The 27789-nt window shown below is 35.7% G+C and overlaps 1 long non-coding RNA gene across 1 annotated transcript in view; it reads right to left on the reverse strand.

Moving 5' to 3' along the window:
• LOC147913900 (uncharacterized) overlaps positions 1-27789 on the reverse strand; it is a 150779-nt gene that overhangs the window by 17896 nt on the left and 105094 nt on the right. Inside the window, exons 2-3 of the long non-coding RNA XR_015556131.1 lie at positions 24709-24839; positions 10428-10558 (exon numbers count right to left, since the gene is read on the reverse strand). This is a non-coding gene — a long non-coding RNA (uncharacterized LOC147913900). The remainder of the gene's footprint in view (positions 1-10427; positions 10559-24708; positions 24840-27789) is intronic.

The following is a 27789-nucleotide window of genomic DNA, read 5'->3' on the forward strand; positions in this document are numbered from 1 at the left end:
TAGGAACTTCTTTTGCTCACATTTTGCTGCAGTCTTATTCCATCACCTGGTGTTCATGTTAGATCCAGTTGACTTGGTCCTGGGAAATAACTCAAAGATTCTGGCTCCCCAATTTCCTTCACCCAAATGTGGGTAATTCTCATTATGGTCTTGACCCTGATTTAGCCCCTGATCGTCTCCTGACTCCAGGATCTAGACTTTAGTATATGTTGTGGTTCTGTACCTGCCTTGGCAACTCCACTTGAATATGCAACCAAAATTAAATTCTGCTTCCCACTAAGTCAGGGATAAAAACATATTTAGATGGATGAAAAAATAATTTTTTTAAAAAAAAAGAACAACTCAATTATCTGAATGCTTAATCTGATCATTTCCAAAAATCTAAATATTTGAAATATGCTCACTTGATTGATTTAATTATATCCTTTCATTCAGATTTCTATTCTCATAGAAAGACAACTGAAGTTTCTGTGAGCCAAGCAGAACATATTTAAAGTAGAAAGAATCAAAAGGAAATACTAGAAATAAAAATCACTGTAACAGAAAAAGATGAATGCCTTTGATGGCTCATTAGTAGACTCTACATTATTGGCGAAAAATAAGTGAGATTGAAAATAGGCCATTAGAAAATTTCGAAAATATATACAAAGTGAAAAAAGAATGAAAACATTAGAAGAGAATATTCAAGAATTGTGGTACAATTTCAAAAGGTGCACCATACATATTATTGAATGGAAAACGAAGAAGATGGAGAAAAGAAAAGATTTGAAGTAATAATGGGCAAGAACTGTCCAAAATTAATGACAGATACTAAAATATAGATTCAGGAAAACCAGAGAATAACAAGCAGAATAAATATCAACAAACATAACTCCCAAACATATCATATTCAAATTACGGAAAACCAATGACAAAAGGAACATCTTGAAAGTATCCAGATCAAAAAAAAAAAAAAAGAAAATCTTACTTATGGAGAAAGAAGGACACGAATTAAAGCAAACTTCTCAGAGAAATCATGCAAGCAAGAAGAGAGCAAAGTTAAATATTTAAAGCATTGCAAAAAAACCCCACCAACCTAGAATTCTATATCCAGTAAAATTGTCATTGAAAATTAATGAAGAAATACAGACAAAGAAAAAGCTGAAGGATTTTATTGCCAGCAAACCTGTCCTGTGTCAAATGTTAAAAGACTAGAGAGCTAGGTTTCTCTCTGTCACAGTGGAAAGTTACAGATAAACAAGGGAAGAAGGCAAAAAGATCCATGGGATAGTGAATTCGAATTGGAGATATGAGTATGAACTCATAGTTAACTTAATATTTATAAAGTTACATACAATAATATTTATAGATATATGTATATACACAGGTTAGTATACACACATATATTCCCCTACTCTGTCAGCTGAGAGGGCCTAGAAGCAATGACTCCCTAGTAGCAATGAACAACCTAGGGCCCAGATATTGGTTTCTAATACTATTTACCAATAAAAGGAATTGGTGCTCCTTAGAGAAATGACTGACTCTAGAACTGGAGCATAAAATATACAAGATGAGACTTGAACATCTTGAAATGCCAGTAAGGAAGTACTCAGAAGAGAATGCAATAATATGAATATGTCAAAGGAGACAACTGAAAGAGTACAGTGGCCAAAAATGAAACAATTTGAGCAACAAAATAAACAAAGCATTATTGGGTTATAACCGAAAGTATTAAATAAATATCCATGAGTACATACTGATATAAATGAATTTTCAAAATAAGAGAGAATAGATAAATTTCCTATGCAGAAGAATTCTGGATAATTTATGAAGATACTCTACCCTCAAGGAGGTAGAGCATAACTCCCCACTCCTTAAGTGTGGGCTATGCTTAATGACTTCCTTCTAAAGATTACAGTATAGAAAGTGGGGTGGAGATGGGAGTAGGGAGAGTAGCTTTACAGTGGAGAAATCTGACAAATACTACCTAATCCAGCTTCTCAAGGTTAACTTCATCAGTGGCAAGTTTGGTGATTGCATGATGTAATAAGAATGGAACTTTACCTCTGTGGCCTTCTTCCCCAAACCCATAAACCCAGTCTAATCATGAAGAAATCACAGACAAATCCCAATTTAGTCTTTTGAACACATAGTGCTAGGACAACTGAATATCCACAGGCAAAAGAATCAAATTGGACCCCAACCTCACACCATATACACAAATGGACTAAATGGACCAATGGCCTAAATGTAAGTGCTAAAACTATGAAATTCTTAGAAAACCACATAGGTGTAAATCTTTGCGACCTTGGATTAGGCAAGTTTTTTCAGATATGACACCTATAGCACAAGCAACCAAAGAGAAAATAGATAAGTTGGACTTCATCAATGTTAGAAATTTTGTGATTCAAAGGACACTATCAAGAAAGTGAAAAGACAACTGGAATATAAGAAAATATTTGTAAAATGCATATCTGATAATGGCCTAGTATCGAGAATATATTAAGAACTCTTACTACTCAAAAATAAAAAGACAAATAGCCCAATAATGGGCAAAGGGTTTGAAAAGCCATTTCTCAAAAGGAGATATGCAAATGGCAAATTAGGATATGAAAAGATACTCAGCATCATTAGCCATCTAGAAAAGGTAAATCAAAACCACAATAAGATATCACTTCACACCCACTAGGATGACCAAGTTAAAGAAGACAGACAATACCAAGCGTTGACAAGGATGTGGAGAAATTGGAACCTTCATACATTGCTGGTAGGAAGTTAAAATGAAGCGGCCACTGTAGTATACCATTTGGTAGTTCCTCGAAAAGTTAAGAGTAGAGTTACTATATGATCCAGCAATTCTACTGCTAGGGACATATCCAAGAGACTGAAGACATATGCTCACACAGAAACTTGTACTCAAATGTTCACAGCATTATTTGTAATAGGCAAAAAGATGAAACGACCCAAATGTCCATCAATTAATGAATGGAAAAACAAAATACAGTATATCCATACAATTGAAGATTATTGATTCATAAAAAGTAATGAAGTACTGATATATGCTACAACATAGATGGATCTTGAAGTCATTATACTAAATGAAAGAAACCAGACACAAAAAACCACATATTATATGATTCTCTATATATGAATTGCCTAAAGTAGGCAAATCCACAGAGACACAAAGTACATTAGTGGTTCCTGGGGGCTTGCGGGAGGAGGAAATGGGTATGGGACTTCATTTTGGGATGATGAAAATATTCTGGAATTAGATAAGGGTAATGGTTGCAAAACTTGATGTATATACTAAATCCACTAAATTGTACTACTTTAAAGTGTAAATTTTATAGTATGTCAATTATATCTCAATTTTTAAAAATCCCAGTTGAGAGCCATTCTGACATGTATTCCTCACCAGTACTCAACCAGTACGCCTCAAAACTGTCAAGGTCATCAAAAATAAGAAAAGACTGAGAAACTGGTATACACAGCCAAGAGGAGACTAAAGAGACATGGAGGCTAAATGTAATGTAATATATCCTGGATGACAGCCAAGAACACAAAAAGACAGATAAAAACTACAGAAATCTGATTAAAGTATGGACCTCATTTAATAATAATGTATTAATATTGATTCATTGATTGTGACAAATATAACACAGTCACATAAGCCATTAGTAATAGGGGAAACTGGATGCAGGAACTCTGTGCTGTGTTCTCACTTTTTCTGTAAATCTAAAACTGTCGTAAAATTAAAAATTTATTAAAAGAAACTCAATTATGAAGTACCAGTATTATTCTCCATTATAAAGATAAGTGAATAGATGCAACAAAAGCTTAAATAACTTGCCTAAATTCAGAGCTAGTAAGTGCCAAAGCTGGTATTTGAACACCATCAGTCAGGCTTTAGAGTCTGTGCTTTTGATCATTGTGCGGAATGTTTTCTAATCTCCCCTCCACCCTCTTCAACCTTTTCCATGTCCCTGAAAGCTGACTTGTATGGTCCTGCTACAAGACGCATTTGAAAAACATGGGGTACTAGTAGGGTGTTGGAGGGAGCTAAGAGAAGGGAGCAGGCGGTTATTCCCCCATGTCTCTCTTTACAGGGTTATCTTAGGCTGGCTATACCCCTGGTCTATCAATCAAAGGGCCTAGCTCCTGTCTGGTGGTTCTTTCTATGCAGCTGTCTTCGGGATCCAGTAATGGCTCCCTCCCTAGCCCCTCAAACCTAAGCACTATATTATCCTTTGTGGCGTCCTTACACTCTGCCTGGATCTCTGTGTATAGTGTACATGTTAAACTCTTCTCACAACAGTCAATTTGAGTAGACTAACTCCCTGGCCAGGTCCCTCATTCCTGATACCACCACTATCACTTCTCAACTTGTCAAAAAATATGGGTTAATATTATGAAGCAGGAGAAGTTTACCTGCAGTGGCCTCTAACTTGTCCATCTAACTCCTCCAAATATACATTGAGTTTTTTTAGGACAAACACAGTATTTATTCATCTCTGTAGCCCTATTTCAGAATTTTGTATATCACTGAGCGGGTATTTACTTGTTTGAATGAATGAATTCCTTCTCCCTCTCTTTCAGCCTTGTTCTCTCACAATGCAACGAAGTACCTCTGTCAACAGACCACTAAGTTTGATGACTCATGAGTACAACCCAGTTCGGTCCTATCTTTGAATTTACTGCATATATATAGCCTTATTATTGGTGAAGACAGTGATATAAAGGAAAAATCATTGACATTGTCACTGTATTTAGATTTTATGGTTTTTCTGTAACCGTAATGAATAGTCGCCAAAAAATAAAATGTAAACCAGAAAATTTATGAAGTTATTGTGCATACATAAGGATAAATAGAAGAATCAAGAGATAATATGAAGGGAAAAATGATATATAAATCACCAGATAGGGTAGCTTTTATTTCTTCCTTGATAACAGGACTTAAGACCCAATAAAACACCAGTAGAGCTAGTAGTAGTAGTAGACTAACAGTAGACCACTAAGTCTACCAATTAATTCATGAGTATTAGTCTCCTTTCTTATTTGCTCTCTGATACTTGGAATATCTGTAACAGTTTTGGGTTCATCTCTCTCCTTCAAAGGTAGAAATGAGTGGATGGGTCATTGGTTAATCTCAAAGGGGTGCTGTAAAAACAGAATGATCATAGAGTGTTATAGAAATCATGCAACATATTAGACCAATAATACCAGATATAAAAGAGATTACTGGGGGATTTGAGGGCAATGGACATCTAGAACTTGTCACTGAAATATTGTGAGACATCTTTCATGAGCCTTTGGTCTATATTTGATGAAAATTCTCTTAATCCTGCTTCAGGTAAATGTTTCACTTCACTAAATCAAATGGAAATAAAAACCAAAGAGGTAAGTAACACCATAGTCCTGGTTATAGACGATATTACCAAAATAATACTTTCTCATAAATCTTAAGTGATTATAAACTCAAAAATATGAAAAGTCTGTCTCTTGCTCAAGCAGCCATTTTAATTCAGAAATCATTAAAGTTCTATAAAGAGGAAAGTTCTAGCAAGAAATCAACTGGAGTTCTCTTTGGAATGCAAGAAGTCTTTTCCAAAACCTATGTTTAAGGATATATAAGTTAAACTTGAGCTATTCTTTTGAGCAACTGCATCTATCTACAGCTATCCATCCATCCATCTCTCTATCTGTCCATCCATCTGTCTGTCTATCTGTCTGTCTGTCTATCTATCTATCTGTCTGTCTATCTATCTATCTATCTATCTATGCATAGGTAGGATAAAGTGTCAGTGCATTCTGGTGGATTAAAAATGGAATAAAGTTAGAAATAAGAACTGAAAAGTTCTGAGGGTGGCTCCCCTATGATGTGGCTGAATATAGGAGGCTGTGTGTATGGAAAGGCTGGAATTAGCCTCTTATTTCCTGATCAGTAACTTTTGATGTACAGATGAAAAATTAAGTTGACAATGAAATATTAAATATATAGATATATAGAGCTAACAAGAATTAGTTAACTTCCAAAGATGAAATTATTCCTTATTTGGAATTGGACGAAAAACAATATGAGCTAAATGGTTTATTGAATGTCTCTGTGTTGTGAATCAAATCTTTGTGAATTGTTGAGCAAGTTCTGCTAATTCTTTTGATGTCTCTCAGAGGAAATAGGAAAACATACATATTTTAAAGATTTTAAAATGAAACCTAATATAACAATAATCATATCAAATAAATCACATTATATTAGAGACTTTATATAGCACAGAATTCTTCTTTCTAAGTGTAAAAGAGTTTTTTTTTTTTTAGTTTTGTGCTTTCCACATCATCTAAAATATGTCAGAACTATGGCTAAAAAGGGCATAGAAACAGTTGTTTTCAGTCATACCAATTTCCACAGCAGTTTGAAAAGGGCATTGTGCATATTTTGATGTAACTGCTCCATGACAATGTGGTGGATGAGTTTAGAGATCTCTTGGTATCATTTGTTTTGTTTTTCAAAAATACGTAATTGGTGAGAAATGTTCATTTTATGTACCATCTCAAAAAAATATATTACTCAAAAATAAAAGATCTTCTTTTATCTTTCACTTCCCTGACTATTAAAGACCAGATCAGCAGCTTTTATATATTTATAAAAAGTCTGGCCGCCAATGAAATATTTAAATGTCTCCGCCTAGCTGAGCTAATTCAAGCCAGTCAATATAGGCACAGCTTCCTTTATCCAGTCATACCTTGCCGGAGCCACCTTCAGAATCTCCCAGCCTTTATTTCTAACATCCTTTCCTTTTTAATCCAGCAAAACGAACTGACAATTTAGCCTACCCACCCATGTCACCTTCAGAGAAAGGCTAATGTTCTAGGGAAAGGACTTGTTGGCAATATCCCTGACAGCATTTCTTGTTCTAACCACTAATTTCAGCCTCGGAATATTCTAGTTGTCTGTTAGTATGCTAGGGCAGCCAACAGTAGCTAAACGGGAGAAAGAATTCCAGATGAGTAAGCTATTCTGTATTCGTCTGTGCACTTTCCCCTCCCATCTGAGCCCAGGGAAAAGCTGACCACAGAGACACTTTACTTGGTAGGTGGCTCCATTAGGGAGACCTAAAGCAAATCAAAAGCCCCACTCTACTGATGGCAGCCTCAGCCAGCTGCCGGCTCATGGAAATTGCCGAATATTTTCTAAGGCAGGCTGAGCAAATTCATTTTCATGAAAATCAGCTTTGAATATGAGATCCATCCAGATGACCTTTGATGTCCTTGTCAAGCCTGAGATTCTGGGATTCTGGGACACACAAAGTTTTGCTGTAGACATTAGGTGTATTAGAGTTACTTATCCTGTCTCTCATCCCTTAGAGATCTGTAATAGTAGCACTGAGGGGAGAAGAGAAAAGTCAGAATTTTGAGGTGAACAGTGAGAAGGTCATTTAGGTAGATACTGTTGGTTTTCTAATCCAATCTTATCCACAAAGCTTTTTTCACTAGCCACCCTCCAGCTAGTGTTAGCCATTTGACACATATCTGATCAAAAAGATATAGACTAAGGTCTCCAGGAATAAAAAGGCAAGACTCCCCTACAAAATTCACACTAGAGGTCCGAAGTCCCAGCTGCCATCTTGAAACGATGTGGGAGAAGACTACTGGATTGAGGCAGAAAGATAGAAACAAGAGGATCAATCAGAGTATCTGTAAGCAACTCTCTCAGCTCTTGAGTGGCTCCCCCTGGACTTCTTGTTATGTGAAATAAATAAACCTATGTGTTTTTAAACCACTATGTCTCTGTTTTCTGCCATTTTTAGCCAAAAAGCTCTGAAACTGATACAGTCACTAAGGTATAATATGTGAATAAGGGTCAATGGCGAAAATCATACACTTAGTGAATAGCAAGGAAATGACAAATCTGTGAAAGGGTGAAGCTGAGAACTGACTTTCAAGCAATCATCTGAGATTAGAGCAGTTTGATGTAAAAAGGAAAGTAAATGACAGGTCTCCATGAACTTGGTTAGTGTTCTGCTCTTAAGATCCCTGACATTGCCCCTCTCCATCTGTTTTCTATGGTCAAAATGCTTCTTTAAGACTTAAAGGCGAAGTGTGGGGTAACCAGCATCTAACAGTCTTGAGTAAGGATATAGGGACAGGATTTCAAGGTCCTGGAATACATCTCAAGATCATGAATTCATTACATCAAACACAAAGAACATTCATTTCTTCTAGACTGGAAATAGGAAAACAAATTAAAATTTATGCCATTTTATTTTGAGGAAGGAAGGCTAAGTCCAGCTCCAAGGGATACAAATTTATAAAATTTGTCATTAAAAGTTCAATCTCTTGGGGTTGGCCCCGTGGCGTAGCAGTTAAATGTGTGTGCTCCACTACGGTGGCCCGGGGTTCACAGGTTCTGATCTCCGGTGCCCATCGATGCATCACTTGTCAAGCCATGCTGTGGTGCTGTCTCATATAAAGTAGAGGAAGATGGGCATGGATGTTAGCCCAGGGCTAATCTTCCTCACCAAAAAAAAAAAAAAAAAAAAGTTGAATCTCTTTTTAGAGTAATAAACGTTAGGAAGAGGGAATGGTCTAATTTTCTATAAAATTAAGGTACTTATCTCAGAAATTTAAAATTCTGTTTGTTTTGCCTTATCTGTTTAGAAAAGCTTATGGTGAAATAGAGCATAATGAGAATTCTAAACTTGGAGAAGGCCTAGATCTAAATTATGCCTCCATCACTTACTACTTATGTAACTTTGGACAAACGGCTCTGATCTTCAGTTTGCCCATAAGTAAAGGGAAACGATATCCCTTCTATCTATTATTGTGAGACTCAAACCCATTGATTCATTCAACAAATGTTTGTTGATTGCCAACTACGTACCAGGCCCTTTACTGGACTTTGGGAACACAGAGTTATACAAAATGCACACAACCTCATTTATAGAGAATCTTTCCTAGAAAAAATATGTAACCAAACTTGAATAGATTGTGATGAGTAATATTCTGGGAAAAAATATGGAGGTAGGGAGGAAGCAACCTGATTCCTGAGACAAGGAGATTACGAAAGTGAAATGGAATTGTGAAGGGTAAAATATTATTTAGTCTAAATATAATATTATTGTTTTGAGCTATCCTCATTGGTTTGGCAATTATAATAAAAATTTATTGAGTACATATGTATGCTGTATCTCTGTAACCCAGATGTCAGATGGCTCTCCCAAGCAAAATGATCTTCATCTCAAATCACTCTTCTATACCAAACAGTAAACCTGATCTCTCCAAGATATTGTGACTTTTCTAGTGGGCTTATGTTCTCTCTGTCACTTCTGTGGCCAAGCTCCTGTTTCCAACTGTGCCCTTTTTCTATACCATGTTGAACCAGAGATAAAACTAAGCTAAGTCCCCTCTTTCCTCAGTTTCCCCTACTAACACCACTAACAATAAAATTCTCACATAATCACCAATGTGATTGGTAGATATCATTGAGAATTCTGGAATCATGGGAGGAATTACATCAACACCAAAACTGTATATTTGATGTTCTTGTTATTTAATGACTTAAAAGTCTTATGCACCCAGTCACCCACTGCCTGAGATCTACGAACCCACATGAGATCTATAAATTCCCAGGAACATAAATCAATTTTCTCTCATTTGCTCACGCAGAACAGCTTAGCTATCACCATATTTACTCAGGATCTCACCTTCTACCCCTATAATTCTCGAGATAGTTTCATAAGCAATTTATCATTTCTCACAACAATACTCAGAAGTGTACATTCTTTGTGGACATTTTCAGAGGAAATAACCTAGACTTTACATATTTGAAGTCACCTGCCCAAGGTCATGTAGCCAGTGAGTGGCAGGACTGGAATTCAAACCTGGATCATCTGATGTAAAAATCTCCATTCAATTCTCTGTATCCCTAATCTACACTAGCCTTCCTTTGTGTGTTTCATCCAGACTTTATTTTTTGAAGGTAATTTGAATATACTCCAAAGTTTTGAGAAAACACTTCCTTCCCCAAGATGTAAAATGAGCTTTAATTAAGGCAGAACTGCACCAAAAAAATATTTTCCAATTATGTTGATATAATTGTTTCCACAGCATGATGTCGCCTGGTATCAGCTTTAGCAGGCAGTGGAGACATGGTGATATTGGGCTATTACCACTGCAGGCCTGCTCTTAAATTAGACATGGCATTTGGAAACCAGGCTCTACTTCAATATTCTTAAACAAATATAGATGAAAACTTTTGTCTCTATTTAGACTTCCCACAGAGCTTCATTAATTCATTGCTGTCTGGCCCTTTTGGTTCCCCCTGGAAGGCCATAGCTGTAATGATGAGATACAAACCCAAGTGAATATTCAACTTCACAACCTGGCAAGATGCCTAGAGCAAGGCAATGACAGCTCACTATTCACATTCCTAAGTAAATTTTGACACTTACCAAGTGAAAGAGTAGATCATCTGCTCATTGCCTCTAATGCAACCAGAAAGAAGGCAGAGATTCTGATGGGCTAAGACTTTTTCTCGGGGTGCAAAGCCAGGTCAGAGAGCTGCATTTGAGTCTTGCCAAATCTACTAAAGAGGAAAAAAAATACTGTAGTTCTCTTTAAATATTTTTTATTAAGTTGTGGTCTGAGCTAGATTTTAAGCTAAGATACTTTTTTTGTTTTTCTTTTTTGAGACTTGTATTTTAAAAAATCCTTTGGTAGACTCCAAAGATATCATATATATGATAAATAAAAATAAAAACAGCTCAGACTTCTATAGCCCTTAATATGGGCCAGGCACTATTCTGAACCCTGTATATAAAAATATACTAATTCACTTCATCCCCTTTTAAGATAAGTACAGTTATCACTCCTAAGGCTCAGTGAGGTTAAGGACTTTATATGGCATGAAATAGCTAGAAAGTGTGTGCGTATATATATATATATATATATATATATATATATATATATATACGCACACACATACACACATAAAATATTATGTTTGTGACAAGAAAGAAAAGAAAAGGGATGTATTAGCCTCTCCTATTGACTTCTAAGGAAGGTAGATCATCATTAACAAAGGTTGGTTGGCTTTTGAATCAAGGAAAATGGATTTAGGGGTTAGAGTGTGTAAGCATTGCCACAGATTTAAATTACACATAAAATAAATAATACGGAATGAAAATATTGAAAGACACAGAAGGAAAATCCCTGGTTCTGGGACCCAGAACATAGGAGAGGGAAAATAGAGAGCTGTTCTGAAAGTGTCTATAGAGAAGACTTGGTGGCTGAAGGACAAAGTAAATGTTTGGAAAAGAACAGACATGACAAATGGGAATTTGTATTGATTTTTTCTATGTAACATTTAATATAAGCCCCCCTGTTGTTTTCAAAGAAATCTTCAGTAAAATACACATTTCTCACTAAATACTTGGTGAGTAGATTTGTTTTTTATGGCGACACGAAGCACTGGATTCTGCTAACACTTTGGAAGGTTAGCACAGAACAAAACCAGTGCCTGCCCACATGAGAACAACACAGGATACGTGTTATACATATGCCAGCATTCCAACTTCATAAAGTCAACTTTGTTGACCTGGAAAACTTATCAGCGTGGTTAGAGAAAGGCATTCAATTCCCAAACTGATGTCCTAGATTCTAAAATGACCCGAAGGTATCATTTCTATTTACCAATTTCTTAGGCTAGAATTTTGGCACCAGTTTTGCGTTCCACATCCAGATCCAGGGGCACCGGCTTCACTGGCAGTCCTCGTTGAAGACTCAGAGCCTCCCTCCAGCTCTTGAACTCTTAGAAAATAAGTCCCTTATTACACATTTCATATTACCCCAGACACTGGACTTTCTTCTTCATGGATTAGACTTCTTCACTAATCTCCTAGAAACTTACACCATCAAAACGTATATAGTATACAAGGCAAATTGTATATACTACATCTCTCCTTCCTGAGAGAAGATGAGATGAAAAGAACAGGGCTCTGGTAATAGATCAGAAATGGCCCATCAAGGGACGAATGGATAAAGAAGCTGTGGTATATATACACAATGGAATACTACTCAGCCATAAGAAACGATGAAATCCAGCCATTTGTGACAACATGGATGGACACTGAGGGTATAATGCAAAGTGAAATAAGTCAGAGGGAGAAGGTCAAATACCGTATGATTTCCTTCATTAAGTAGTAGATAATAACAACAATAAACAAACACATAGGGACAGAGATTGGATTGGTGGTTACCAGAGGGGAAGGGGGGAGGGAGGAGGGTGAAAGGGATAATTCAGTACATGTGTGTGGTGATGGGTTGTAATTAGTATTTTGGTGGTGAACATGATGTAATCTATGCAGAAATAGAAGTACAATGATGTACACCTGAAACTTTTACAATGTTATAAACCAATGTTACTGCAATAAACAAAAAATTAAAAAAAAAAAAAAGAAATGGCGAATGAATTGAAGAGCAGAGGAGAGGAGAAGAGAGGAGAAGAGAGGCAAAGAAAGGAGAATCAGAGTGGCTGAAACCTAAGAGATAAGTATAGAAAATGACTCATGTCAAAAAGTTGCAAAACTTTACATCCCCTACTGTAGAGAAGTGTGTGCCCTGGCCATGCCTTCTCAAACAGTATATGGTATAGAGGTATATTTAGAGTCTTTAAGATAGAAAAAAAAATCTAGACTTGTTGGAAGATAGTTGTCTAAAAGAGTGCTTCTAATATTTTAGCATTCATTGAGAATCATTAAAAGAGGTTATTTATTGAAAACTCAGATTCATAGTCCTTACCCCAGATATTCTGATTCCAATGATGTTGAATGAGGCCCAAGAATCTACATGTTTTAATAAGCATCCCAGGTGGCTCATATACAAATTGACAGATGATGAGATTTTAAGAAACACTGAACTAAAAGGGTAGTCCCCTGAGGGTTTCAGGCCAGAAAACACAGTAAGAACTGTGATCATATTTTGTTCTCTAGCTAATACTAGGCACTGAGCTCACTGACTCAGAACTGTTTCAGTGCTTCTGCCATAGAAGCTTAGTAGGCAAAATTATGTGAAGAAGATAAAGAACTCAGTTAATGGTCCAACCAATACCTGGGCAATGCTTGAGTGAAATGTTAGTGCATTGTGGATTAATAGCGTGTTAACCTACATGCAAAGTTACCCAGGTGATCAGCCTGGAAATAGACACCATTATGTCTGTTACCTGTTCTTTGGATCCTCAAAATTATTAACAGGCAAGTTCACAGATCAAGTTTCCATCAACAACCCTCCAAAGACCTAATTCTTTGTATACTTGGTCTATAGATCTTCTGTAACTGCTTGTTTCATAATTCAGACTTATTTCTAACAGAGCACAGGTCCATCACGCAGATGCCAGAAATGAAATGAAATTGAATACAATCATATCCTCTGTCAAGGTGAGCAAACTATTTCCCCATTTACTCTCCAGGTCTTTCTAATAATGTCTTGGTGCTATCAAGCTTCCACTACTTTTTTCCTTCATTGAAAGGTAAATTCATTTAGAATAATATTGTTTTGTTCTTTACTGGCTATGCCATACCCAGTGGATGTCCCTTATTTATCAGCCTGCCTGTCTTTTCATATGGTTCTTATCAAATGTGATATCTGGTCACTAATGGATGGTTTAACTTAAAGAAAATCTAAAGATATAGATAGATAGATAGATATGTTTTATGTGTGTGTATATATATATTTCTGTCTGTATGTATATATATTAATGAATATATTTAAACAATATATATATTCTTATTTATGTATACATCCTGTTTTTATATACAATCATCCTATGATATAAAATGATTTTTGAGAGAAAAATTAAAGAGCACTATAAAAGATATTCACAAAATTGAATTACAAGGAAGCAAATCATTTTGGACCCTTATTAAAAAAAACTTGTTTGAGCTGCTATTTCCCTAAAAGAGGAGGGGGAGGACTATAAAAAAAAAAAATAACATTACCATGGAAATGTTATAATCAAATATAAGGATAAAAGGAATATCTCAAAAATATCTTCAGGGGCCGGGCCTGTGGCTTGGCGGTTAAGTGCACATGCTCTGCTACTGGCAGCCCGGGTTGGGATCCCAGGTGCGCACTGATGCACCGCTTGTCCGGCCATGCTGAGGTGGCGTCCCACATACAGCAACTAGCAGGATGTGCAATTATGACATATAACTATCTACTGGGGCTTTGTGGAGAAAAAGGGAAAAAAAGGAGGAGGATGGTCAATAGATGTTAGCTCAGGGCCAGTCTTCCTCAGCAAAAAAACAGGAGGATTTGCATGGATGTTAGCTCAGTGCTGATCTTCCTCACACACACACAAAAAATCTTCAAAAGAAAATACAGCCAAATGAGGTATTGTCAATGAAAGTATAAAACAAGTACAATTTTGTTATTAAAAATTTTGTTATTAATAAAAAATGTATTACTAAATCAAGTTAACACTGGTTTTAGTTAATGAGTATGTTTTCTTTTTATACTCTCAAAAAACAAAAAGTGATTCTGATAATTTTGAACCTGCTTAGAGTACCTGGAAAGAAATATTAACATGAATCATCATTACAAATACCCAGTCATTCCATCAGCACATGTGGAAGCAAGGTGACCTGTAGAGGCGCTCATGCACAACCTTTGGGGTTTTTTGTTGTTAATGATAGCTGCCAAAGAAGTTTTGTGGTGAGTAAGGTTAACTACTCACCCCACAATCTTGCTTTCAAGCCACAGTGAAAGCACGTCCCAGTCAAATTCTGCCGCAAATACAGATATTTATGTATTACACACGCAGTAACAAGTAAGTACAAAAAACAGCTCACATGACCTGTCTTACACACTCAAGGGCTTCTCTGCCATGCATGGAGGGTTCACTCAAGATAAACACCAGGGCTCCAGATTCAGGACTATTCCACATGCTGGCATCAGGCAACCAGAGTCCTACAGAATTAACAGTTGAAAGCAGGACAGTCTGGGGATTTAGCCTTGAGCACTGTCCGCACGGGGAAAGGATTAAGGTCTCACTGACTCCATTCTTATGACATTTTCATGCAAGTATGAGAAAAGTCTTTAAAATATATTTAGTCAGTCCCTATATCTTGAATAACTTTAATTTCTGCAATAAGAGCCCATTTCTAACATTCATCAGGCTGATTAACAAGCAATGAAATCCATGAATGGAAATACATATGGATAAAGGATGAATCTATAGCCCTATGGCTTGAGAATAGTATTTTTGATATCAGGTTTGCTGTCCCTCCAATGTGGATTCTGGGTTAGGGCATTGGCCCCCAGGAGTTAAACATTTTTTTAACTTATCGACATGTGTGCACTATCTCCGTGTCATTAGTAAAGTATTTTACAGCAAATTACAGACATCATAACATGGACTAACAAATTGCTAGATCAGCAATGGGATGTGAAAGATGGTAGGAAGACCTCACTATAATAAGTGGCTCCCCACGCTGCTGCTGAAACTCTCTAGGGCACATTAGCAAGGCTAGGAGCACTGAGCGACATGCATGGAAGGCTGATGCTAAAAGTGAGCACTCCAAAGCCTGAAGAGCTGGCTGGAGCCCGGGGTAATGGATTCCAAACGTGATGGGAGAATACCATAGTGATTTCCACCTTCTTCTCCCTCCATCTCTTACCCTTCTCATTCTGGAAGACATTTGATACCAGACTCCTGCTGCTTGGTTGGAGCTGTGGAGGAGGTGAGATTGGGTAGGAACCATATTTAGTAGATGTAGGTGGGTTAAGAGATGGATACAGTGAGGGGGAAGAAGACATGGCAGAAATGGAGAATGATTCCCAGTTTTTACATTGTGTAACTGAGTAGGTAGAGGAGCCATTTATTCATTAGATGCAGAATGCAAAAGAATAGCCTTGAGCAAAATGTTGTTTGTAACATGTCAATTCTGTGGTTTAGGAAAGTCATGACCGGCAATTGGTATGTTGCTTTTCCAACCACCTCCTAAATCAGAATAATCTCCTCTTTGATTTTAATGACCTTAAATCGTCTTCTGAGGGAGTTATTAGAAAAGCAGACTAAGCAGTTGGGATCATGACCATATATGGGCAAGCTCATATTTTTTATTTCTTTATTTCCAGAAAGCCTCTGCTACAATGTACTTATAAAAAAAATTAGATAGTTTTCTGACTAGAAGTATCATAGTATTAGAAGACAAACATCTCTGATTTTAAGTTTGGACACTGCCCTCTGTTAATTGTGGTGACCTTGGGCAAGTAACTAAACTCTATGTGTCATAGGTTTCTCACCTGTAAAATTAGAATGCTAATGCCACTCATCTCTTCTTTACAGGGCTATGTATCAACAGTGTCAAAAGATAAGAAGTGGTTGTGAACTATAATTTATGGTATAAATGTTATTCTTATTTTCATAATCATCATTGTTATAATAATATATTTTTTCTTTTTCCTTAAATATATAACTATCTCTAGGATCAAGTATTTAATGGTGTTTAATTGTTGATCACAATTAGATTAATATGCAACATAGGCGATCTATAGGTAATTTACTGCTTAGGATGCCAATAGGCCAATTGAGGTAGGAGTGTGTGTGTGTCTGTGTTCTAGAATATTTTGAAATTTAAAAAGATACTCTGAATTTAGTGTTTTGTGATTGAATTGATCAACGTATCTATCATAGAATATATTGATTGCAGTATTCCCAATTCAAATAAAAAATGGAAACAACTACCCAACGTAAGATGGCTTTTGCTAATGACACATGTAGAGTTGTCCAAAAGATAGCTTTTACTAAAGTAATATCATTGTTGTCAGTGTCATAAAGAATAATTTCATCTGCCTTTCAGTAGATTAAAATCAGTATTTACTTCTTTAAATTTTTACTTTTGTTATTCTTTCCTGGAAAAAAACAAACAAACAAAAAGCAGTAGATGGCTTTCTTATATATCAATGCTAGTATGATAATTCACTAAGTTGGTTCAATCAGTCCAAATTTAAATCAACAGTTCCTGCATCTGAGCAGGACACATCAGGTCAAGACTTCCTGGTGTTCCTCTTTGCCTAAATCCTTCAGCTTTTTCTCCTGCCCTTATACTCCCTCATCTGCAGTTAACTGAAGACTAAGATTAACTTAGAAATGCCCACTTCATCCTATTTATCTACCAAAGTCAAATATTGAATGAAATACACTTGTACACACAATAGTGGCCTTTTCCTTGTGCAGTATAGGATGTGGTCAATCATTTGGCAATTCAGTTTTGGCATACTATGAACTATTTTTTTAAGTTCAGTACTCTGGGCAGCAAAAGCCTAGAGACGATTTTTCTTTATTTTTACAGGAAACTATTAAGTTTACAGAACCTCATGTTTATTTCACAAACTTGAACTATTGTATTGATAAATATTTAACGGCAGTGAGCTCAATGGTTATTGTCTTGTACATTTCATTTAAATGATGTTTTATTACTCTAAAAGTGTGGTGTGGTCCATTGAGGAAGGAAAAGAAGAGAGAAAAATCTTTCTGACCAGAGACGATGAAGAACTCAATTTCAATTTGGAGGAAAGAGAGGAATAGGAAAAACAACCAACCAAATGTTTTTTGAGGTCCCGACAGATTCTGGTTTAACAAAGTTTCCATTCAGAAAAAAAATCTGGAAAACTCTATGAAAAATTTCAGAATCATTTAAGCTGACTCTTACAATGCCACAGATTCAAAATTATTTTGAAAGAGAAATATAGACAAATGATGATGGAAATTCTGACATTTCTACAAATGACGTTGCCTTAGGTTGTTCAGTGGGAGATGGGTGGAGGTGAGAAGAAAAAAGGATGTCAAATGAGAAGCGATTTCTGTAATAGATAAAGTGGGTATTTGGGTAAATGAGTAAAATGAAATATTAATCTCTGAGTGAAAAAGGACACTCTGGTTGCATTTATAAATGAAATTGAGCTTATAAATAAAAAATGCATCCCACAGTAAAATAAAAACAGATTTTGTTTTTGCAGCTGGTAGCTTTACAGTTCAATATAGTGGTTTTCATATTTTTCATGTATGAGGACCCCTTATAGATGCCAAAGAATATTTTAGAGCTCCACAATATAGTTAATGGACTGTCAGTGTCTGAGAAAATGACTAAAAGCTATTGTAAATTTAATGACACTTTAAAACATTTAAAAAAACAAAACAATGTCACAGCAGTGTAAGCAAGCAAACAAACAAAAAAGATGTACCTATACAGGAAGCCAGGTTAAAGAGACATGCCAGAAAGCTGACCAGAATGTCAATCTATAAAGGGCATTAAAATAACAGTGAAATAAACAAAAAGTTTGCCATTTAACTCAGGTCAAATCTGACTTGTTAAATTTTCACTGAATTGTAAGTTGGTCTCGCTTCTCTGCTTGCAGTAGATAGTGCCCTCAAGTGGAAATTTTATAACTCTCTTCAAGGGCCCCGGGCCCCATTTCTCCTAAATAGATATTGAGCAATTAAAATAATACAGGCTTGAAGAGATGTTAAACTGTAGGCTCCCCAGGCATGTCAGTTTATCCATCCAGCAGAACATACATACAGTCTATAATACATTGTATGCATATGGATTCAAATATCCTTTGCATTAACGCTTTGCCTACTTCTGATGGACCTAGAGTCCACAAATCAGGAATAGCTCAATTCGTCAATAGACTCTCGAGGTTGGAATGACCTTCAAGGATTCAACCACCCTTGGTCTTGATGTCAAAACTTCTCTTGGTCCCATTTGTCATGAGACCTAGTTTTGCCTTAGTATTTAGCCTCAGATTCTCAATGTTTCTATACTGGCATCTTGCAATAAATCACCCTCGTCATGAGTTAGCTTGATGGGCCTTGACCCTGCTCCGAAGAAGCCCTAACTAGGTCAATCTCGCTGGTCCTTCATACACAGAGCATTCACCCAGCTGACTGTAATGTTAGTTCTGTGTTTGTGCACAGTTACAAAGTGTACAAAGTTTAGTTCCCCCGTTGTATTTCAGCTATGAAATTCCCTCCAGGGGTCACGGAGTGCGTTTCTTTCCTTTGCTTGCTTTTCTTTAATCCCAACTCAGTTTTCATTTAAATTGGATTTATTGTCTCTTCTTCAAATCATGTGGACTCACTTTCTCCCTTTAAGAATTTGTGAAAGCAAAAGTAAGTGTGCTAATATGTTGTCACTCACTTAAGAGTAGATATGTTACTCTAAATACAAACGGCATATTCAACAGGAGTAACATACACATTAGCAAAGACGGGTTCCTGGCTTGGGGGCCTTAGCCGACTACCAGTCTCTTGCTAAGTTTCCTCCTTTTCCTATTGCTGCATGGGCACTGATGTTTTAGCTGCTAGCATCTGGGCACAGAAATGCAGCCAAGAGAGTGAATTCAGAGGATAATGTGAAGATGATGAAATGGTATATAGATCACTAGTCCGTGGCCTTTCCAGTTAGTGTGGCTGTATTTTGTAGTTCCTGGGCAACAGGAAGGTTGTCACTCAAAATGTTAATTGGCAACATTTTCATAGGAGAGTACAAATATGCGAAATGATTTTTTTCTCCAATCACTAGGAAGCAGATTTAGGAAGACCTAGCAAGTCTAACTGTATATACATCAAAATTCATATAACAAACTTGAGTACAAAAGGGAGATAAGGACAAATTTGCAATCATAGTTGGAGATTTTAACACTCTCAGTAATTGAGATCACACCCAGACAAAGGCACATATACAAAAATAAAAATTATATTTTTGAATTTGAATATTTGAATTTAAATAACACTGCCAAACAACTTGAAATATCTCATATGTATAAAATACTCAGTCCAATAACTGCAGAATACATAGTCCTTTCAAGTTGTGCAGGGAACATTGACCAAGATAGATCATATGCTTGTGTATAAAAAAATAGTCTCAATATACTTCAAAAGACTAAAATTTTACAGACTGTGTTCTATCACAGAGGAATTAAATTAGAGATTAATATACAAGATAGATAGAAAAATCAAAAATATTTGGAAAGTAAACAACTGCATATAAATAAGTCCATGGACAAAGAAGAAATCACATATAATAATATATTATAATTTAAATATAGCATATCGCATTTGTGAGATATGTATATAGGCATAGGCGAAGTATTGCCCAAAAGCCATATTCAATCAACTGCCTGTTTTTATAAATAAAGTTTTATTGGAACACAGCCACATCATTCATTTTTGTATTGCCTATGACTATTTTGGCACTATAACAACAGGGTCGAGTAGTGGTGACAGAGACTGTATAGCTTACAAAACCTGACATATTTACTCTCTGAATCTTTAAAGAAAAAGTTTATTGGTCCTTGTCATAAAGCAATGGTTAAAGGGAAATAGTTTTAAAAGACTTAAGAAAGAAGATTTTTAAAATCAACGATCAAGGTTTCTACCTTAAGAAGTAGAAGGAAGAAAATAAAGATAAGAGTAGGGCAATGAAGGAGAAAAAAAAAATCAAAATAAAATTAACAAAGCCCTATTGCTTCTGAAAAGGCTAATAAAATAATAAACTGATTCAATACAATAGCAATATATATTATATATTGTAATTTTATATAAACATCAATAAAAATATATAATATAGAAAATAATATACAATATAAAATATATATTATATTATGACATGATATAATAATAGTATAATAATAATGACATAACAATAAACTTATTGCCATGAAATAGAGAAAACACAAATTACCAATATCATGAATGAATTAAAGTAAGAAATGGATAATAAAGTAACATTATAAATAATTTTATGCCAATAAATTTCAAAATTTAGATGAAGCAGAAAATTTTCTTGAAAAACAGAATTTACCAAAACTGACAAAAGATGAAAAATAATTTTAATAGCCTAATATTTATTTGGATTAGAATTTGTTGCCATGAATTATCATTTTTTCTTTTGTGAAGAAGAACAGCTCTGAGCTAACATCCATGCCAATCCTCCTCTTTTTGCTGAGGAAGACCCACCCTGAGCTAACACCACGAATTATCTTAAAAAAAAAACTTCAGGCATATGGTTTCACTCATGAATTCTACCAAATATTCTAAAAAGAAACATCCTATAAAAGTTACACAAACTCTTTTAAAAAGTAGAGGAGAGGGATGATTCTGTAACTTTTTTATGAGGCCAGAATACTTATATCAAAATTTAGAAAAGATAATACAAGAAAAGAAAACTATTGACAAATATTCCCTCATAAACATAGACACAGAAGTATTTTTAAAATATTAGCAAATTGAATCCAGCAACATAAAAGATAATTAAGTGGGTTTACCCCACTTGATTTAACATTTAAAAATCAATCAATGCAATTCATTAAGTTAATAGAACAAGAAAAATTATCACAGATTTAAGAAACACATTTGACAAAACCCAATAGCCATTCTGCATAAAAATTCTTGGTGACGTAGAAAGAAAAGGGAACTTCCTTAAATAGATAAGGCATATGTACAAAAATTCCACATCATATTAATAAGGAAATACTAAACTTCTTTTCCCTATGTTTAGGAAAAAGGCACAGCTCTTTATCTATCTTTACTCAACATTAGAATGGCATTCCTAGCCATTGTAATAAGGCAAGAGAAAGAAATAAAACGTAGTCAGATTAGAAAGGACAAAATCAAACAGCTTTTACTTGAAAACGATGAAATTGTTGAAAATAATAAAATCTTAGGGAATTCATAAAATCTTAGGGAATTTCCAAAAAAGAAAAACTGTAAATAATAGATGAATTTAGCAAGATAGTGTAGTACATTATCATTACTCAAAGTTAAATTTTTTTCTGTATACTAGATGGAAACAATTAGAAAAATAAATAAAACCTTCACATCATCAGAAACATAAGAAACCTAGGAATATATTCATCAAAATACGAATAACTGCGGGGCCGACCCAGTGGCACAAGCAGTATGATTTCCTTCATTAAGTAGTAGATAATAACAACAATAAACAAACACACAGAGACAGAGATTGGATTGGTGGTTACCAGAGGGGAAGGCGGGAGGGAGGAGGGCGAAAGGGATAATTCGGCACATGTGTGTGGTGATGGGTTGTAATTAGTATTTGGGTGGTGAACATGATGTAATCTATGCAGAAATAGAAGTATAATGATGTACACCTGAAATTTATACAATGTTATAAACCAATGTTACTGCAATAAACAAAAAATTAAAAAAAAAAAAAACACATAACCTTGGGGCCGACCTGGTGGTGCAAGCGGTTAAATGTGCGTGCTCCTCTGCGGCAGCCCGGGGTTCCCCGGTTTGGATCCCGGGCTCACACCGATGCACCACTTGGTGGGCCATGCTGTGGCGGCGTCCCATATAAGGTGGAGGAAGATGGGCATGGATGTTAGCCCAGGGCCAGTCTTCCTCAGCAAAAAACAGAGGAAGATTGGCAGATGCTAGCACAGGGCTGATCTTCTCACAAAAAAAAAAAAAAGAATATGCATAACCTCTATTTTGAAAATATATCGTTGCATAGAGATATTAAAGAAAATCAAAATATATGGAAAGATAGGTTGTATTCTTAGATTAGAAGATTTAATATTGTTTAGTCATTAATTCTTCTCAAATTGATTTACAAATTCAATAGAACCCAGAGAAAAGACCCAAATATCTAATTTTGTAGAAATTGAGAAGAGGATTCTCAACTGGGGACTATAAGGTTCCCTGGGGGAATTTGGGAAAGTGTTTGCGGGATGGGGTGGGGCGGGGCAGGGGAAGAATTTGATTTCATAATGATGGAAGAGGGGCAAAATGGATTTAAATGGCGAGAAGACAAGTCTTATCAGCCTGAAATGAGAAAGATATTTCTACAAAACGAAGACTCTCCCTATCTCTTTGAGAAATACTGCTCTAAATGATTTAAATCTAGAGCTATAAAATGTGATATTTAGAAGAGATCAAAATTGAAACCAAATTCATCATTTTACTGTGAAAAAATTAATTTTACTTGTTTGAGGCCATCGGATAACTTTTAACAGAATTAGAAATAAAACTCAGATTTCTCAACTTCCAGTCTAGTACTCTTTCTGCTTTACCATCTTTCAGAGCTCAGGTAACATCATAATTTTAAAAAAACTGGACTCATTCAAGTCACAGAGTTCATCTTCTCCAATATTGATTTTAATTTTTATAGGGAAAGTTGGCTTTTAAAGAAAGTGGTAGGTTCATACAATGGAACACTATTCAATATTATAGCAGAATGATACCCCAAAACTTAGTGGTTTCAAACATTTTAACAAATATTGTGTTATCTCTCATGATTCTGCGGTTCCAATACAACTGGATAGTTCTACGGGTCTCTGGGCTGCGGGGATGGCTGGATCTCTTCTTCCCCATGTGCTTTCAACGCCTCTCTCCTCCACATGGTCTCTCCATGTGTTTTCTCTATCAGAGGAGTCAAGTTTTTACATGGTGCCTAAGGTTGTTAGGAGAAAATTCTTTATGGGTCTTTAACACTATGTACATCTTGTAGGCAGAAGCACTGACCTGTTCCTCTGTTTATAAAACAATAAACAACTGAAACAGTGATTTCGTAAAATTACAAAAATGTTTAATGTTTCAGTTTTCTTATCTGTAAGTGTAGGGGTAATAACAGTGCTTACTTGCTAGAGTAACTGTAGAATTAATTGAGATAATACATGTAAAATTCCTAGCACAGTACTAGGTATTATGTTTATATTATTATTGACAAATATTCTAAGATTTTATCTTGTGTTCTCACCTTACTTTTGATAAGTTTTTGCCAAAACTGCATTTTGCTTTCTTTGTTCCTTCATGATACTTCACATTGCATGAAGGAATCACAAGCACAATCTACTGTTGATGCAAAATGAGAATTGATTTCTACTCTAGCCACTAAATCTAAACGTTGCGCATTTTCTATTTTTTATTATAGGATCTCCTCTTGTATTATAATTCATCAACTAAAAAGCTTCCCATGTTGGTTGTGACGAATTTTCTTCAAGTTTTAAGAGATAAATATTTCTGCTGTTTTTGTATTCTGATTATCACAAGTCATTCCCTTCTTAAACCCTAACTCAATTTTATGTAATTCTGGGCTATTTTTATATGATAATATTACCAGCCAAGATCACAAAATAAATTTCATGTTCAATTAATAGAATAAAACTCAGTTGCAAATCTTTTAAGAGTAATATTTCACTTTTTTACCCCCACTTTGGGTCTGTGGACATTGACAGTACATAAGAATTAAGGGTAGTCTGATGCAAACATCAGTTATACAATGGTTCAGAAAAATGCTTGGAACATGGTAGATTCATAATAAATATGTGTTTAATATCTGATCAAACTGCCTTGCAGGATACAAGTATTCCTCCTTCTGTAGAACTACATATGCATCCGTTTCACTGAAGCTGCACCCTCAAAGAGAACAAATTGCCAGGCAGAATATCCTCTCCAACATCTAGTGATTGTGTGACTAGTCACATGAATGAATTGGCTTAGGCCTAGAGCTGGCATAGTGTCACTTCCACTGCCATCCGTTGGCGAAGCAATCACAAAGCCTGCCCATATTTAAGAGGAGAGGAAATAAGTTTCACTCTTTATGGAGGGAACTAATAAAAAATTTATTATAGCAATCTTTAAACCAGTGTAGTCTGCCCTCTGGTCACAAATTATTTATATTCTTCCCACGAGCAAAATGTACTCACTGCATTCCAAGATCTCCAAAGTCTCACCCCAATATATCATCAGGCTTGAAGACCAGGATCACATCATCTAAATCAGGTTCAAATGGGAATAAAACTCAGGAGCAGCTCCTAACAATCCAAAGACCTGTGGACTAGGAAGAAAATGGAGAAATTATCCCCGTCTCCTCTAACATAGAGTTACCATTCTAAAATAAGGACAAGAAAACCACTTATAGATTCTTCTATTCAGAAAGGGAGGAAATGGAAGGCACATTGTAGGTAATGGTCATAACAATTCTGAAATAAAGACAGGCGTATTGCACCAGTTCCTTGATTGGGACCTAGTCTATATGCCGTGAATGATTCTCCATGGCTCTTATATCTGATCTGAGAGTCATGCTTCCTTTTTAATAAGAAATGGTATGAGTTTGCAAGGAGTAGTTTTCCTAAAAGAAACTTGAGGGCCCAAAGTCCTCTTTTCATTTTAGTTCAAGCTAGTAGTTCTTCCACTGACACAATTCTTTAAAAAAAACAAAGAAACAAAACGTTGTGCGTTTCCTATAAATCTTATCGAGATTCATTCTATTATACCAAAGCACACAAAATCTCTGCAATCAAGTCCCCTTGCTACCTGAGCTGAGAATTAGTGAACTGTGGTTAAAATGCTCATAAGATTCTTAGAAGCCTTTTTTGTCTAGTTAAGAGAGTCTACAAGGCACCTACTTAAATCTTTCTGAGGTCTTAACAAAGGTTCCACACTTGATATCTTGATTGTGATGTCTGTACTGTACTGAGAGCAATCTGAGTTTGATCCCTCTCCTGAGGCTACTGCTTAATTTGAGAGTTTGCTATTGCTGCTTAACAAACCACTCCAAAATTTAGCTCAAAATAGTAGCTTAAAACAACAGTTTGTTTTTATCTCTTATGGTTTTGTGGGCTGAATGGTCTCAGTTGGGTGGTTCTACTTTGGGCTGTCTCCTTTGGGGTAACTGTAGTCAGATGTGTCTGGGCCAGAAATCATCTGTGTGTCCAGGATAGATTCTTCATTTGTTTGTCTGGTGCATCAGCTAGGAAGAAAGGAACACTTGCCCACTGGCTGTGTGTCTCACCTGATATGTGGCATTTTCCTCTAGTTAGCTTGGCTTTTCTCGCAGCCCGGCTGTGTCAGGGTAGTCAGAATTCTGAAGCAGGAATAAGTGATCCAAAAGAACCAGGTGGAAGCTGTAAGTCTTCTTATGAACTAGCCCCAGAAATAATACTGTGTCATCTTTGCCACGTTCAATCGGTCAAAAATAAGTCAGTGCGTCACCAGGCCAGCCAAGAAGCAAAGGGAGGGGCTACATAGGTATATGGAGACTGAAAGGAGTGGTTCATCAGGGAGGGGATAATTTTACAACTACTTCCCACATTTATACAGCTAATAAGTGACAGAAATAGAGTTTTAACCTTGATGTGATGACTTCCAAAGTCTATACTTCTAATCAATGTATTTTGCCTCTCTATTTCTTTTTAAAGGTTGTATATGTCAAAGGATATATATATATCTCTCTTATTGTATTCTGGAAGGTATGATGGTTAGTTTTATGTATCAATTTCTTTAGGCTGTAACACACAGTTATTTAATCAAACACTAATCTAGGTGTTGCTGTGAAGGTATTTTGTAGACGTAGTTAACATGTTCAATCAGTTAACATTAGAGAAAAATTACCGTTGATAATGGGGATGGGCCTCATCCAAACAGTTGCAAGTCCTAAAAAACAAAATCTGAAGTTTTTTGAGAAATTCCCCCTGAAGACTACATTGTCAACTTCTGTCTGACTTTTCAGATGGCTGGCATGCCCTACAGATTTCAGACTCACCAGCCCCCACAGTCATGTCAGCCAGTTCCTTAAAATAAATCTATTTATGCAGACACACACGTATACACACATATACATATATATACATAATCATTATATGTATATATGAATGTATATAATGTATACATGCATATAATATATAAAAATATACTATTATATAAATGTATACATGTGTATAATATGTATAATGTGTGATATATACATATATACATATATGCTTATATATAATGTACATATACATATTATATTATAATATTATATGTATGTATATGTAATGTGTACGTGTGTGTGTGTGTATATATATATATAAAATATATCCTTTTGCTTCTATTCTCTGGAGAACCCTGAGTGATACAGGGGATATGGATCTGGCCTACAAGGAAATGACATTTAATTTGGGACCACTTAAAAGTAGTTTAGCTATGTGGATCTAAACTCCCCACGTTTTGTAAATTCTACTGTTTCAAAAGCCTCTACTTGTGTAGGTAGCAATGTAGCCTTTAAAGTACTTTTATGCACTGATATCAAGTCTCTTTAAAACTTAGAAAATAAAAGCAGATTATACACCATTCATCCAAAAGAACATTTGAACACAGTGATAACTTTATAAAATCAAAGCATCCATAATTCCATCATGTGTCTAGCAAGCTGAACACACAGAAGCGAAACAAAACAAAAAGCATAATATATGTAATTTGGTATAAGAAACACAGAAAAACAGAACACAATATCATATCTGAGTAAAAGTCCCTTAGTTGGTTTGGGCAAATCTAGTCAAAACTTTATCCTATTTATAATGCAGATTTGTGTGGCTCTTTGGAGACACGCACTGGAGGGGATGGAGGGTACTGTTGGAGGTTTGGGGCTCTTGCATTAAGCTGCAACTGGGCCCATGGACACTGTCCAAAGATGACCTCCACATAATTAAATGATTTCCATATGTTTGCTCGTGTGTAGTTTTCTAAGTCGAGTTCTGCCGTGTCTTTCCAAGCCCTCTGCTTCTGACTGTGCTGGCTCAGTGCGTAGAGGAGACTGACAATTGGAAACCATCAAATAGTCTCCAACTGAATGATTTCAAAAAAATGTGAAACTACAACGGTGGGTCCTTCTCATTTGATCTGCAAAATGGAGCCCTTCCTAAGTATGATACCATTAGACTGATTTTAGGTTAGAGAATTCTCATTTAGTTTTGGGTTTTTGGAAACAGTTAGTTTAAAGAATAAAATTGTTTGAAAATGACATT

The sequence above is a fragment of the Ceratotherium simum genome, chromosome 24 (genome assembly GCF_057802395.1).
Source record: "Ceratotherium simum simum isolate JZ-2026a chromosome 24, ASM5780239v1, whole genome shotgun sequence".
In the NCBI taxonomy this organism is placed as follows: domain Eukaryota; kingdom Metazoa; phylum Chordata; class Mammalia; order Perissodactyla; family Rhinocerotidae; genus Ceratotherium; species Ceratotherium simum.